Source organism: Solea senegalensis, linkage group LG9, assembly GCF_019176455.1.
Source record: "Solea senegalensis isolate Sse05_10M linkage group LG9, IFAPA_SoseM_1, whole genome shotgun sequence".
NCBI classification, from domain to species: domain Eukaryota; kingdom Metazoa; phylum Chordata; class Actinopteri; order Pleuronectiformes; family Soleidae; genus Solea; species Solea senegalensis.
The window spans coordinates 5,312,971-5,326,989 of record NC_058029.1 but is presented as its reverse complement, the minus strand read 5'-3'; the positions used below and the strand labels follow the sequence as shown (position 1 = coordinate 5,326,989).

General features: G+C 43.6%; 1 protein-coding gene across 10 annotated transcripts in view; it reads right to left on the bottom strand.

Moving 5' to 3' along the window:
* mef2d (myocyte enhancer factor 2d) overlaps positions 1-14,019 on the bottom strand; it is a 94,014-nt gene that overhangs the window by 66,837 nt on the left and 13,158 nt on the right. Inside the window, exon 1 of one of the 10 annotated variants that reach the window (XM_044033540.1) lies at positions 4,113-4,345. The exons of 8 other annotated variants lie outside the window; for them this stretch is intronic. The gene's annotated coding sequence lies outside the window, so the exon portion shown is untranslated. Of the gene's footprint in view, positions 1-2,534; positions 2,742-4,112; positions 4,346-14,019 lie in introns of those variants that run through there. One more of the 10 variants, XM_044033539.1, reaches the window with a different exon arrangement.

Genomic DNA, 14,019 nt, shown 5'->3' with positions numbered 1-14,019 from the left:
TTGTTTGATGCCAGTGGCGGTGACAGGAAGTGGCCATGTGCGTAGGTCAAATCTGATCGTATGTAAGGTCCAGAGAAATGAGCCACATATAAAAGCAGCTGTTAATTAAGTAATGCATTCTTAATCAGTAAAGATAATGAATGGCAATAAATAGACTAATGGTTAATCACAAACACCTAACAGGGGAAATTAAATATTGTTTTAGTCGGCAGTGGTTTTATGAGGCACTAACTGAAGGCCCAGTTTATTTGGTGTTTTACTGTAGTGATCACCTGCACTGTTATTGTTCGACTGATGTTATTCGGCCGTATAGAGCTGGTGGAGCGGTGGAAGTGTTAAACATTAAGCAGACATGTCCTGAGGCGAGAGAGGGAGAAAACAGACGGATGCTCCTAAAGGATCGCTATTTCATTCCATTACATTAACCTGGAAGACACAATGGGGAAGGTTTTTGTACTTATAAATAACAAAACACAGGGAATATCTGGCAGCAACATCTTCTTTTCTTTCTTTTTAATGCAGAGTAATGGCTGGCTCACTATTGGGTTGTTGGGAGGCCGTCCTTTTCAAGGTCACGAGGTACAGTGTATATGTACACTGTACAGATGTGGATCTAGCTACAGAAATGAAAACAATTAAATTATTAGGAGCTGAAAACGTCTCCATATCGACACAAGTTTCGACACCGGTATCATTTTGTAGACACTAACTTCCATACGCAGTAAATTGATAGTATAAATGATCATTAGCTGCAGCTGCGAACAAATTGACTTGAGTATTAAATGTCAACTGCACCTATGTCTCATTATGCTAATAAGAGTCGAGTGTGAGGTGTTTATTTCCACGGCAGCGTTTCCTGTAAACTACAGGTTTGCTTGGGTTTGTCTTGTTACGATGATCGGTACGGCGCGTTTCCTCCGAGTTTTAGGAATGCACCTATCGAGATAAAGGCAGGTTTTCCCCCACACACAGTTTCCCTTTGTCAACAACAAAAGGTCTGGAAGCGAGAAAAATGCCCTCGAGACAAAACACGATGACATCAACGTGACACTCGAGGACACGGGGTGTGAATGTATTTAAAGGTTTGCCATCACCGGTCCGACATGTTCTCACAGACGAGCGAGTCAAATGCCACGCCATTCGTTACACGTGCTGTGCTATGCAGTTTATTTTCAAGTGCGCAGGTGAGTGGGAGGAGGAGGAGGAATGCCGTTGTTTGAAGAAGAAGAATACCTGCCTATATTTAGTGCACACAACGAAATGTTTGGTGAGATTCACCCCGTCACTAACTATTACATTTGGGCACCGCAAGTATGCCGACAGCACTCGATAACAATAAACACTCAGCCGAGAGTCTGGCACGCACACACACACACACACACACACACTGCTGCAACCCTTTCAACAGATAATCCCTCCCTGAAGAAAACAGGTCTTCTGCAGCGACGCTTAACAAACTAACTGTTTATACATGTGGTCATTTAGAAGCATGAGCTCAGAGAGGCATCCTTCAATCCGGCCACATGAGACTGAGCCGGGGGGGCTTTGTTGTCAAGATACCCTTCAAAACAAGTGGTGAGCAGCTGCTCGGAGACCTGCGAGTCCGTCACCTCGTCTTCTGAGGCACTTTAAAAACGACGCAGGGGCCAATAAACTTGTAGAAACAGGCACGCGGAGCAATCGACGCTCCCCTTGATTGATCCGTGTTTTGCCAACACCGTAATAATTTCATAAGTATATGTCGGCGTCGACTGAAGACTCGCGATCATCTCGCACACGTCTGTCAGGACGGGAACAGGAGACACAGAGGTGGACAAACAGTTTTCTTATGTACACAAATGAAGATGAAGCAGCGAACGCCTGCGCTCTAGAGAAACGTCCCCAGGCCACTGAACGCTTATTTTCCTTGGCTTTAAAAAAACACGGAATTCACAGTAAAGCCACAGTTGCACAGCTTCAAAGTGTTTGATAGACGACTGGAAGTGCACTCCCTGGTTCCAACAGGTGTGAAGGGCACTCTCTCGACACATTAATGGCCACATGAGCCTCCGATTGAAGAAAGAAAGAGAAGGAACAGGTGTGATGTCATTAGCCCCACAACAACACAAGCTAACCACCATAAATCTTAACAACAGCCCCCGTCCCCCCCCCCCAAGCCTCGATCCTCTTTCAGACAGTTCTGGAGCTGGGGGGTGGGGAAGGTATCAGCCTTGGCGGCTGATGACGGAGAACAGGCCACACAGAAAGTCGCCTCGCACTCCTTACTATCTGACTCGGTAAGTCCTCAGTGGCGCCAGCGGGGTAACCCACTCATGGCTAACTGGACTGATTAGAAGCGTGTTAGAGAACATCTCCTCATCTTAAACCAAGCATGAAACATTTGGCGAGAGGTTAGTTCAAGCCAGGAAGAGCAAACACTTAGAAACAGCCACTGAGTTTGACTTTTTCCTCTTAAACTCATTCAGCAAAGCTGAGCTCAAATCAGTTCAGACACAATTGCAGAAACACACAATTTCTGGATTCATCGCTCTCACCGTCAAAGGTTAAAGATACCGTACGGTGTTGTGGACACAGCGTCTTGAATCTGGACGAAGGCCAGTCGATTTTGAAACGACGTCCAAGTACGAGATAGTCCAAGTCCCCGATCGCGGAGGGAAAGAGTCCTGAAGAGACAAGAGGGTCCAACTCAGAGCAGGACATGTGCCACTCGACCATCGACTGCTCAAGTGACAACTGCTGCTGGAACGCCTCACTCTGGACGCCCCAAATTACCCTCCTCACTGGACACCCCTCCTCCCTCCCCAGTGCTGCTGCTGCTGCTGCTGCTGCTTCTCGTCACCCCCCACCACCCTTTGCCAAACACTCACACAGTCCACTCACTGCCAGCAAACCCCTCCCAGGTCACCCTTTGCCCTAATATGCCTTCAACAACTGCCACCAATTCATCAGTGTCCCTGCTGAGGCAGTTGAGGCCCTCGTCGGTTGTTTGTTGTATGAACGTCAGAGTGCATCACTTTTAGTATTTACTAAAGAATAAATGCCATATTTGTCATGGACCTACTGGATAATGAAGCGAATACTTCACAAATAAATCACGTCGTAAAATACTCACATAAGCGTTTTAGTCTTCCTGTAAAGACAGGACAGAGGGAGGTGCAACAGTTAAGAGCTGTTCATTCACACCCTTTTCTGCTTTAATCTGCCCTTTATAAAGATGGGTTCACACAAAGACAGTCCCTGTCACCGGCTCAGCAGACGGGTTGGTTCACTTGCGGCGCCGAGTGAAATCTCCCGAAGATCCTGAACATTACGAATGAATTTGTGCTTGAGTTTGACTGTTTTAGCGTGTGTTTTCTGTCTTCTGAGACAGATCAGTTCACGAGTCTCTGTGACGCAGAGGCAGCTGCTCTGCTCTCCTTCTCTCTCTCTCTCTAAGTTTATATTCTTCAATTAAATGAACCACCAGGTACTAAAATGTGTACCAAACTCAGTACACATGCCGACTGAACTCGAGTACTTGAGGCTACTACTCCAGATTGTCATTATTAATCTGTAGATTAATGATGCCTCCTCCATTAACTGATTATGTTTTTGGGTCCAAAGGAATGTCAGAAATGGTGAAAAATGACAACATGACAACATAAACAGAAAATGTAAGAACACATTTAAGAAAGACCCGTACTGATGTATCATCTGACAAAACGAGCTATAGCGACTCATTCAGTTTGACATTAATAATCAGATTATAAATGTGGTGAAGTGAAGCCCGATCCCTGAAGGAGATTTGATTTGTGTTAGGAAATGCATGGAAACAGGAAACAGGAAACTACATCCGAGAATCTGAAATTGTACTGAAAGCATTTTTTAAAATATTCAACAATGACGTGGTGTGAATGTGTGTGTGTGCGTGACACGTCGTTGTTGTACATTTGGATGGCGAGCGGCCGGCAGAGGGATGGCAGCTGCCGACATACCTTCTGTTGCAGTGGACCCTTTAAGGCCCCCCCCCACAAATGTACACACACACACACACACACACACACACACACACACACACACACACAACCCCACACATATACACTTGCATGCTCAGCTGTCAGAGTTAAACGCACCGGTAATGTCTCGTGCCACTCGGCCCCAAAGTCCACGCACTTGAGTTTGTCGGTCGCTCCTCGCCTGCTCCTTCACCACGTCTCCCATCACCGCCGGCTCCGACGGAGACTGTCGCCGACGCTACAACCGAGGCTTTGAAATCCCAAATGCTCGCTAATCTGAATTTGGCGAGGCGACTACCGGGAGGGCTGTAAAAGGAGACATTCGCTGGCCATGACCAATTGCACAAGTCGCTCCGCTTCCCAAGGAATGATTCTCAGCCCCGTGCCCTTTCCTGACCTTGAAATCTCCAAGGGGGCCGTGGGGCGGAGGGGTGTGTGTGTGTGTGTGTGTGTGGGAAACGGGAGGCCAGGAGTCTGGCTAAACAGTTGTGTCATTGAGTTTCCACATAACACAGTGACTGTACAGTACACTGTGGCATGTGTGGGGCGCAAACGTGTCTCCGACCGGACACCGACGGGTTAAACATGGGGCGAAAAAATCCACTTTGGTCCTGAAACAGCAACTTATATGGATAAATCTGCGAGGGGAGTGACAAAAAACACTCAACTCCCTTTGACTATCTGGGGCAGGAAATCTGCCCAAGAATGGGGGGGAAAATACACAATACCACTAATCAAAACAATCCTCATGTCAGAGCAGTGAAGGCAAAATGACTTCCACAATAAACAAAAGCCTTATCTCGCTGCCTCTTCTCCAGGTTTCCCCCTCTGCTCGCTATAAACATTTGTGGTCCTCGTGAGCGGCTGCCCGCGGGCCCTCCATGTCGAAACACACAGCGTTGGCCCTCCGCCTAAAACGGGGATCTATGCAAACCTACCTCCGTTTTCCCTGAGACAAACGCAAGCGCCGGCCAAGACTGTGTGGTGCTGGCTACATGTGGTGGGGAGAAGTGGGGGAGGCGCAAACACTGAGGAACAGAGTACTATATATCATCCTTTCTCTCTCGGTGAAGAGGAAGCAGCTACTTTGCCCCGAGGCAAGTGTATTTATGTTGAAAGAAATAAACACGAGCGCATCAACCCCAGCTCTCGCAGGGATAAGCCTCCATCCGTGTCAATGCAAATACTTTGGGAAGAGTTGTTAAAGATGCGCGTGAACGGTGTACTACATGACTGCCGTGACCTTACAAAGGGAAGACGGAGAGAGGTTTTGTGGAGGACGAGCTCGTTTATAGGAATAGGTTTGCGAATAAACACGCTACGCTTTCGCCGGTTTGACAGTGAATACCCTGCTTATGTAAATGTGCCTGCCTCCAGAGGACAGGGGAAATTAAAAAAGTGACAAAGCTTTTCTCCGCCGCGGCACCAGTGTAAGCGTTTGGCTTGCAGTGTGACCTACATCGTCGAGAAACTCTCCACTTTTTTTTTTTTTGGACAAATCTCTCAGCACAATGAAGCTCGCGAGACGAAGAGGAAATAAGCATCGACACAAATCTGTGACAGGAGTTGTTTTAACCGGCTCAGGCTTCTCTTTTAATCAACACTAACACACAAATATGAAGAGGTCACTTCAAATGCTACAAAATAACAAAGTCCAAAGTTAGCATGACCCAAACAGAATTTGGATTTTCTTTAAATGACAACACGCCCCCTGTGCCAGGACACAGACGTTCGCTGTCACTGAAAACATGGTAGTTTTATCTTATTGTCAGACTGTGTGTTAGACTTTGTAAACCGCTCATTCCCCGCACCAAAGTCCATGAAGAAAATCAGTGATTTCACATCAGGGCACACTGGAGATGTTGATCCACTGCTGCCAGAGTCCCCGGTCTCTGGCTTTCATTTCAAACTGTATTTTCAAAGGTAAACAAGGTAACTTGTTAATAATAGCAACAGTTTCAGTCACCGCACATTCAACGCTGTCTGAAAACAAAAACCACCTACACTTAGTTTGAAGGATCTCGATGACACACAAACAGTTTGTATACCATGCTCATGTTTCCATTCACCATCACCGTAACGTACAGGGGGGGAACCTCATTTGGTGAAATAAGGTGAAACCGAGTCTTGCTCATTACACAGGACAGTAAACTTAAGTTTGCCGCAGCCACGGTTTGAGACACTGATCTGCTGAACACAGCATTGTTACTGTAGACTGGCCCAAATATTATGTAGGAGTGAGGGAAAATAATGACACTAGAGGTCGACCTATATGGGTTTTCAGGGCACCTGATGACATAACTTGGTGGATATATTATAACTCTGTATCGAGATAAGGACTGCAACAATTATTCTGGGGTTTTTTTCATAATTAAAACACATTTTCTGATTTTTCAGCTTCTTAAATGTGAACATTTTCTGGTTTCTTTGCTCCATTTGACAAAGAAATCATTAGAACTGAATTGTACATATCTGAGAACATCACATTTTCTTTGACATCTAATTGAGCAAACTAATACTAAACAAATCAAGAAAAGGATTAGTTGCAGCTTTTTGTATCATATCTGCAGATTCTTGCCAATAAACTGCCCAAATCTTCTTTTATAGGTAGCTGGTAAGAGACTAAGCTTACTATAATACCTAGGTTACACTTTATTTCACCACGTTCATGTAACTAAGCAAAAAGAAAGTCTTAAGACAACTTTAAAGAAAGTCTACAACATTTGTTCTCACTAAGCGGACGACACGACACAAGAACAAAAGAGCATGATGTGTTTGTTCATGTAATCGCAGCAGAGCTGTAACTAACCGTTATTTTCATAATCGATTAATCTGTCGATTATTTTCTCGATCAATCTTTTGGTCCATAAAATATCAGAAAACCTTAAAAAATGTTGATCGGTGTTCATCAAACCAGGAAATGATGATGTTCTCAAATGTCAAAATGATTGACTCTTAATGATTTCTTTGTTATCCAGAGCAAAGAAATGAAGAAAATACTCACATTTAAGAAGCTTAAACAATCGGAAATCTTGTTTTAATCATGAAAAAAGCTACTAATCAATAATCAAAATAGTTATCGATTAATGTAGCAATCGATTCATTGTTGATGAATTGTTTCAGCTCTAAATTGCAGTTACCAGTATTGTGCGTCTCTGTCTCACATCCCCAATCCTGACTCTCCAAAACCAGGGACTCATCTAACAGCCCCCCCACCCCCAGAGGTGTCACAGCTAAAGGTCAAAGGCCAAGAGCAGCAAGACGAGCCTGAGGAGTCGCAGCAGTCAGAGTGTGTCGCTCAGCTGTCACCAACCTGTGTCGCTCCCTCCCGGTCTCCTGCTTTTTTTGTTTTTTGTTGTTTTGTTTTTTTTACACAAACACATTTCAGGGAGCGTTTATGAAAGTCCAACGTCATGATTTAACACGGGTTTACAGTAAAAGTGGCCGTTTCACACCGATGTGTCCACTTCAACATGAGCTGAGACACACACACACACACACACACACACACACGCGTTCTATTTTAATGTGTAGTAAGCGCTTTCCCTGCTCCTGCCAAACCACTGAAGGTAAACAGCACATCAGCGCTGTGTTCTAATTAATGCTCTGTGCTTGATACTTTATTATATTACAATCCATCAAATAAATTAAAGCCATAAATCACTCAACACCTGTGGCTCCCATGCCAGCATGACCAACCAGAGAGTGGAGAGACAGCAGATATTTAGCTTACGCTCTGAAATAATAACCAAGAGCAGAGTTTATTTAACGCCGCGGTTTGATCATTGAAAATGTTTGATTTTGATTTCTTTCTTAGTAAGTAAAGGTGTTTAGTGTAACCCCTTTGTCAGATTTACCTCGCCGCCGACTGTCACCTTAAGACATAGCGCTTCAGAGGCGTTGTTGCTATGGTTACCTGCCGTTTTATAGAGTGTGACTTCCGATTTAGAAAAATGCTGCGTTTAAAGTGTGTCTTGTTAGACAGCTGGTTTCTCACCCTGGGGGGTCAGGACACAAGCTCACGCGTCAAAGATTGGAGGATGATCGCGGGGAGAAAGACGGGGGAGGCAAAGTTTCCTCTGACAAAACATGAATAAAAAAAAGTATTATTTCATTTACAAGCCAAATTTAACCATGACACAGAAAACACATTTTCCACTTCACCTTGTCTCATACAAGAGTTAATTAATGTTATGGACTAAAACAATACAGCTATTAAAAGACTAATAGAGATGATATGGCTAACTTCCTGTCCTCTCATGAACATATCTGATGAGTGAGCATCAATTTACCGACAAACGGTGACATCACGCGCAGAAAGCGCCACCTCTACGTGGAGTTCTGGCTCCCGGATGAGATCAAGTGTTGGATTGTGGAAAAGTTTCCTATCAGAGCCCTGACACTGAGAGACCCATCCCGCCTACTGCAGCTTTAAATGTAGGGAAAGAAATATTTTGACAGAATGATTTTTTTTTTTTAGTCAATAATGATGCAGCTCGAGTATAGAATACTTTGTAGAACGGGAAGAAAGAGCGAAGTTCAGCCGATACGGAGCGTTGTTTTGTCTCCGGGTCAGAAGAAAACGGCTCTAAACACACACACACACACACACACAAAAAACCCCACATCAATTCTTCAAACTAAAATCTCAGGCCACTGAACCTTTCGACAGAAGCGGTGCCACGACGAGTCAAACTCTCCTCACCAGATCTGCAAATGTTGCTGCCAAACTGTCCAGCTGTCTGTTCTCATTCCCAGAAACAAGAAACCAAAGTTTCCATTGAAGCAAACTGTCCACCGCTGACAGCTGCTCCCGCTCACTTCATCAGACACTTTCTGATTCAAATTGACGTTGATTTGCTAAATGATTTTTTTATTATTATTCTTTTAGAATCCTCTCTTATCTTATTTATTGGTGTTTTTTCATGTTTCCGCAAAGTCCTGGCACAGACACGTCTGGGTTATGAAGACACGGTGTAATCTCTGTTGAAAAAATTAATAAATAAATAAGTAGACGAGACTCTTCTATTGCCCTGACGGGAATCAAAAACTGAATCTTTATAGGTCACGGGGGGAGGGGACACTTAAAGAGCCAACAAAACATGATGAACACTTTCTTTTTGGAATCACAAGTTCCAGGGCTGAGCTTAGTTTGACACATGAAGGAAAGAGGCAGAGGATGAATGATTGTATGATATTTACTTTGGCTCATATTCAGCAGACAAAAGAGATGTGAAAACATTATTACAGTATTAACACGTCTCACCTACGAGATCAAATCACCGCAAAAACATGCTCATACTGTATCAGCAACAAAAGATAATTGATGTTGCCGTTATTGTCAGTCTGACTCATAACAGACATCCATTACCTCCACTGTAGTCTCTCTCTCCCTATATCTATACATATATATGTATATATATATATATGTATATATATCTATGTATATATATATATATATATATATATATATATATATATATATATATATATATATATATATATGTGTATATATATGTATATATATATGTATATATACATATATATCTATGTATATATATATACATAGATATATATATATACATATATATATCTATGTATATATATACATATGTATATATATATACATATATATACACACATATATCTATGTATATATATACATACATATATACATATATATATACAACATATATATATACAACATATATATATATATATATATATATATATATATATATATACATATATATATATATATACATATATATATATATATATATATGTAGATATTGCCAGACTGAAATGTTCTTGTAAAGTTTTGTGAGCCCGTGTCCGTGCACTTGCATGTCGCTGAGCATTCGCAGGCATGAGGCGCTCAGTCGTGCGCGGACAAATCCCCAAAGGCAACGAGGCGTTTGATGTGATATGGCGGCGAGGGCCACGCGGAGACGGCCCCCCCCTTGCCACCCCCACCCATAACCCTTCACCAGCTCCCTGACATTGACTAACACACACACACACACACACACACACACACACACACACACACTTCTCCTCAGAAACAGCTGACGTTTTAACAGGCTTACAACAGCTGACAGGCTACAGGTGGGGCAGAGGGGACCCTTCATAAGCCCTCCAAACCCCCTCCTCCTTTTACTGCCCCCAGCTCATAATTCTCCACAGCCACACACACACACACACACACACACACACACCTGTTGTGACTCCAGAGGAATTGTCCTCTGTGAAAAGCCTTCCTTCATACTGTATCACCCACCTCCTCCCCGTCGGTGCATTAAAACCGGGGCTTTATGACCCTCCAGCATGTGTTTGAGAGGCTCAGGAGTGTGTTCCCTGTGTCCGACTGCAACAACAGATGCAGAGGGGGGAGTGAAGGGCTAAAAGCACTAAGCTCCTTTTGCTTTTGCTTCACTGTGAAGCAAAAAAAAAAAAAAAAATCATGTTAATCCATAATCATTTTAACCCACAAAAGCAACATTTTCACTCCCATCACCACCGCGTACAATCACGGCGACACTGAGTATGTTATAATCCAGGGGTCGCGCTGGAGTCAGAGGATAATTGACCTCTCAGTGGACTTGTTTTATCGCCACAGGGTCTTTAGTTCCTTTGATATGTGGAGGGCTAAACTTTTTTAGCTGCCACCCCTCATGAACATCACCCCCCCCTCCTCCCCTCCTCCCCGCCCCACGCTTTTGTCTGTTGACAAAGTTTCCTGCAAAGTGAACTGTGGCGGAGCGTCGGCGGGATATTTAGGACGACAACTATCAGTTTGAGAGAGAAAAGAAAAGCGCGGATTTAAAAGCACAGCACTTCTTAGTGTTGGAGGAGAAAACCATAAAGAGGGGGAGAAAAAAAGGACAACAACACATTTTTGGATTATAAAATCCTGCTGCGTGTGCAAACGGAGACAAAAAAGTGCAGTTTTTTTCCGCGTTGTCTTCCATTCGCTCGTCATTCACAGGACGGTTGCGCGACAACACTGAAAAACAAATCTGATTTATAACAGCGAAGGTGCAGAAGGGAGAGGAGTTTGGGGGGAATTATTGATCAATAACTCTTATGCCCTCCTGTGGGACAGGGGGCAGCACTTGCAGAGTGTTTACAGTTCCAGTGACAGACTGTGGGTGAACTCAGTCTGTTTGACCTTGCTTGATAAATGTCTTGTTCTGTAAACACCTGGGAGAGTCGGCCGTGAGTTGTGCTGCTTTCCCTGATCCACCTGTTGGTGTAAATATCAATCATGGCAAGAGAGCAGCGCCGAGGCGATCCAGCTCCCCACGGGCATTCTGGGTTTTTTTTGGTTTGAATTGATGCCGATCTTTGGCAATTCAGATGATTTTCTATTTTACCTCCAAATAATATAAAAAGACACAAATGCAGATGACAAAGACAATGGACAAACTAACAGGTTGTCATTAAAGAGTAACATTTTAGTGACTCCAGTTTGAACCCGGCATGGTGCCATTACAGTCACGTCCTCCATCTTAAAAGTCATTCTAAGGTAACAAATAGCTTCAGTGTTGAGACAAAGTAACAAATAACTACAACCTGTTCAAAGCACCGGACACAGCGCTGCCAATGCGATGACTCAGGACGTAGTGGAGCCGCTGATTTACGAGTGCCATATTTAGTTAAATTAAAACATCGATGTTTGGCACTAGTATATGTCGGGATTCTTGATACTCCAGTTTGTCATATTTCTTTGTGTAATTTTCTTCTATTTTCATACGTGTATGGTGTCGCGCGCCTCATGTCTAACACGAGAATTCCCCGGTTTGGCATCAGAAAGCTCATTAGTTTCTTATAAAAATGGCCCCGTTCTGTAATTAGTAACTTTAATATTCAAATTGGTGCTTTTCCAATGTCCCGTACTGTACACTAATGAAGATATACATGATGTCACTGCATTGTATTTGCTTGAACCCACTTACGGCTATTTTTAGACGAAGCACAAAGACGACCGCTGTTGGTCAAAGCTGCTCCGGTACAGATGAGGCTGTGTGTGTGTGTGTGTGTGTGTGTGAAATGAATAAGTAAAGAAGTGTAATGATCCAGATCAATACTGTGCAAACACATCTCGGCTCGTTCTCTTCCTCCCTCTGCTCTCGTTTTCTCCCTCTGCACTCGCTCTGCCTTCACTTCCTCTCTTGAAAAAAGAAGGGAAAAAAAAAAACACAAGAGGACTCTTTCTCTGTGATCGCGATGCTGTTCCAGCTGTAATGTGATAACCAGTTCAATAACATAAACAACTGCCAGAATCCTCCAGAGGAAGGATGCAGAGAGCACATTCACACACACACAGACACACACACACACGAGTCAGTGGGTGGACGTCTGTGTGCGTTTGGTTTTTACATGGGAGTGTGTGTGGGCTGGAGAGCAGAAGAGGCCCGGGCGAGAGGTGAGGACGAGTCAGCCACGGAACACCATCAAATAAAACGTTATCTAATGCCTGCGCTGACACGGCCTGCCACAAAACAAGTACACTCCGTATCGACTGAAAGCGCAGCTGTGCTTTTGCCCGCGAAAAAACACGTCTATCCTGACGGGTTCGTACATCAGAGCAGAGAGAGATGTATTTCAGCAGCACTTTAAAGAGCCATCGGGGGGGATCTGCGCGCTCTCTGAGCGTAAATATGTCGACTTAAAAGACCTTCTTCAGAGCCTGAAAAGAAAGAAACGCCGGGGTTTGAAGCAGAGTTCGTCTCTGCTCGGAGACGAGGTAGACCTGCGTCAGCAGCAGCAGCGCGAGGCCTGCAGTCCACGGGTTTACGGAAAACACGACGTGACCAAAAAGGTTGCTCCGTTCACCAACAGTAAATCCGGTCCAGAACATGCAGATGTTTTCACACATTATTTAAGGTCAAACTATTGATTCCAAGGTCAAATGTTTGGAAAAGCAAGCAGGAGCAGGCCATTATTCGCTATTCAAAAAAAAAAAAAAAACATACAGTAACGATGAATGACAGCAAGGAAACTCGGCCCGCGACTCACGATTATTCAAAAATTAATAAAATATTGATCGGTGTGTCTCAAACCTGGAAATGATGTTCTCAAATGTCTTATTGGTTACACGGAGCAAAGAAAACCTGAAAATATTCACGTTTAAGAAGCTGAGAAACAGGTTTTAAGTGTTTTAAAAATACACTTAAACTGATTAATTGACGAGTTGACACTTCATTTAGTCAGCAATTAATAATCAATCAAAAGTTTCAGCGCTAAAGGAAACAAAAAGTTTGAGATGACACTGTGGCCTTTCATTCACGGCTCATTTTTATCACGTCACATTACAATATTGTTTTTGCCAAAGTAATTAATGCTTGTGAGAGTTTTTGGAGTCTGTGCACAAATACTTGCTAATTTCACCTCTGCTTAAGCTACTTCAGTCCTTTCTTTTAATGAAAAGCATGTTTATAATGCTTCATATAAAGAATATCAAGAACAAAAAATGAATACCGCAGCTTTCATTTCCTTAATAAACTGAAAAAACTTCCCATTTGACGCTTGAATCTTCTGTAATACTTGCACACAAGAACAGATTCATAGTGAGTGCGCCTACGTGCACACACACACATGCGCGCACACACACGCCTACAGTCATAGCAACGCGAACACAACTACAAGGATACGGAAGTGTGGAAAGGGATTTTTTTCTCCCACGTCTTTCACTCCCTCTCTCTCTGGAACCACTCCCATTTATTAGCTACTCTTCAACTGAGGAAGAATAAAAAAAAAAGAAGAAAGTTACCTCCCTTCCATCACATCGCCTCAACACACACACACACACACACACACACACACACACACACTCTATGTTAGCTCCTGGCTAACTTAATGAGCCCTGTGCAGATGGTCCCATAACACCGCCACAGCTGCGCGACCATAAAACGATGCCACGCCCCAGTGAGGAGAAGGTTGATATACGTTCAGATATTCAAATGAGGCCGTAACCTCCTCTCCACTGGAGGTGTGGGAGGAATCAGACGGGAGACAGAGC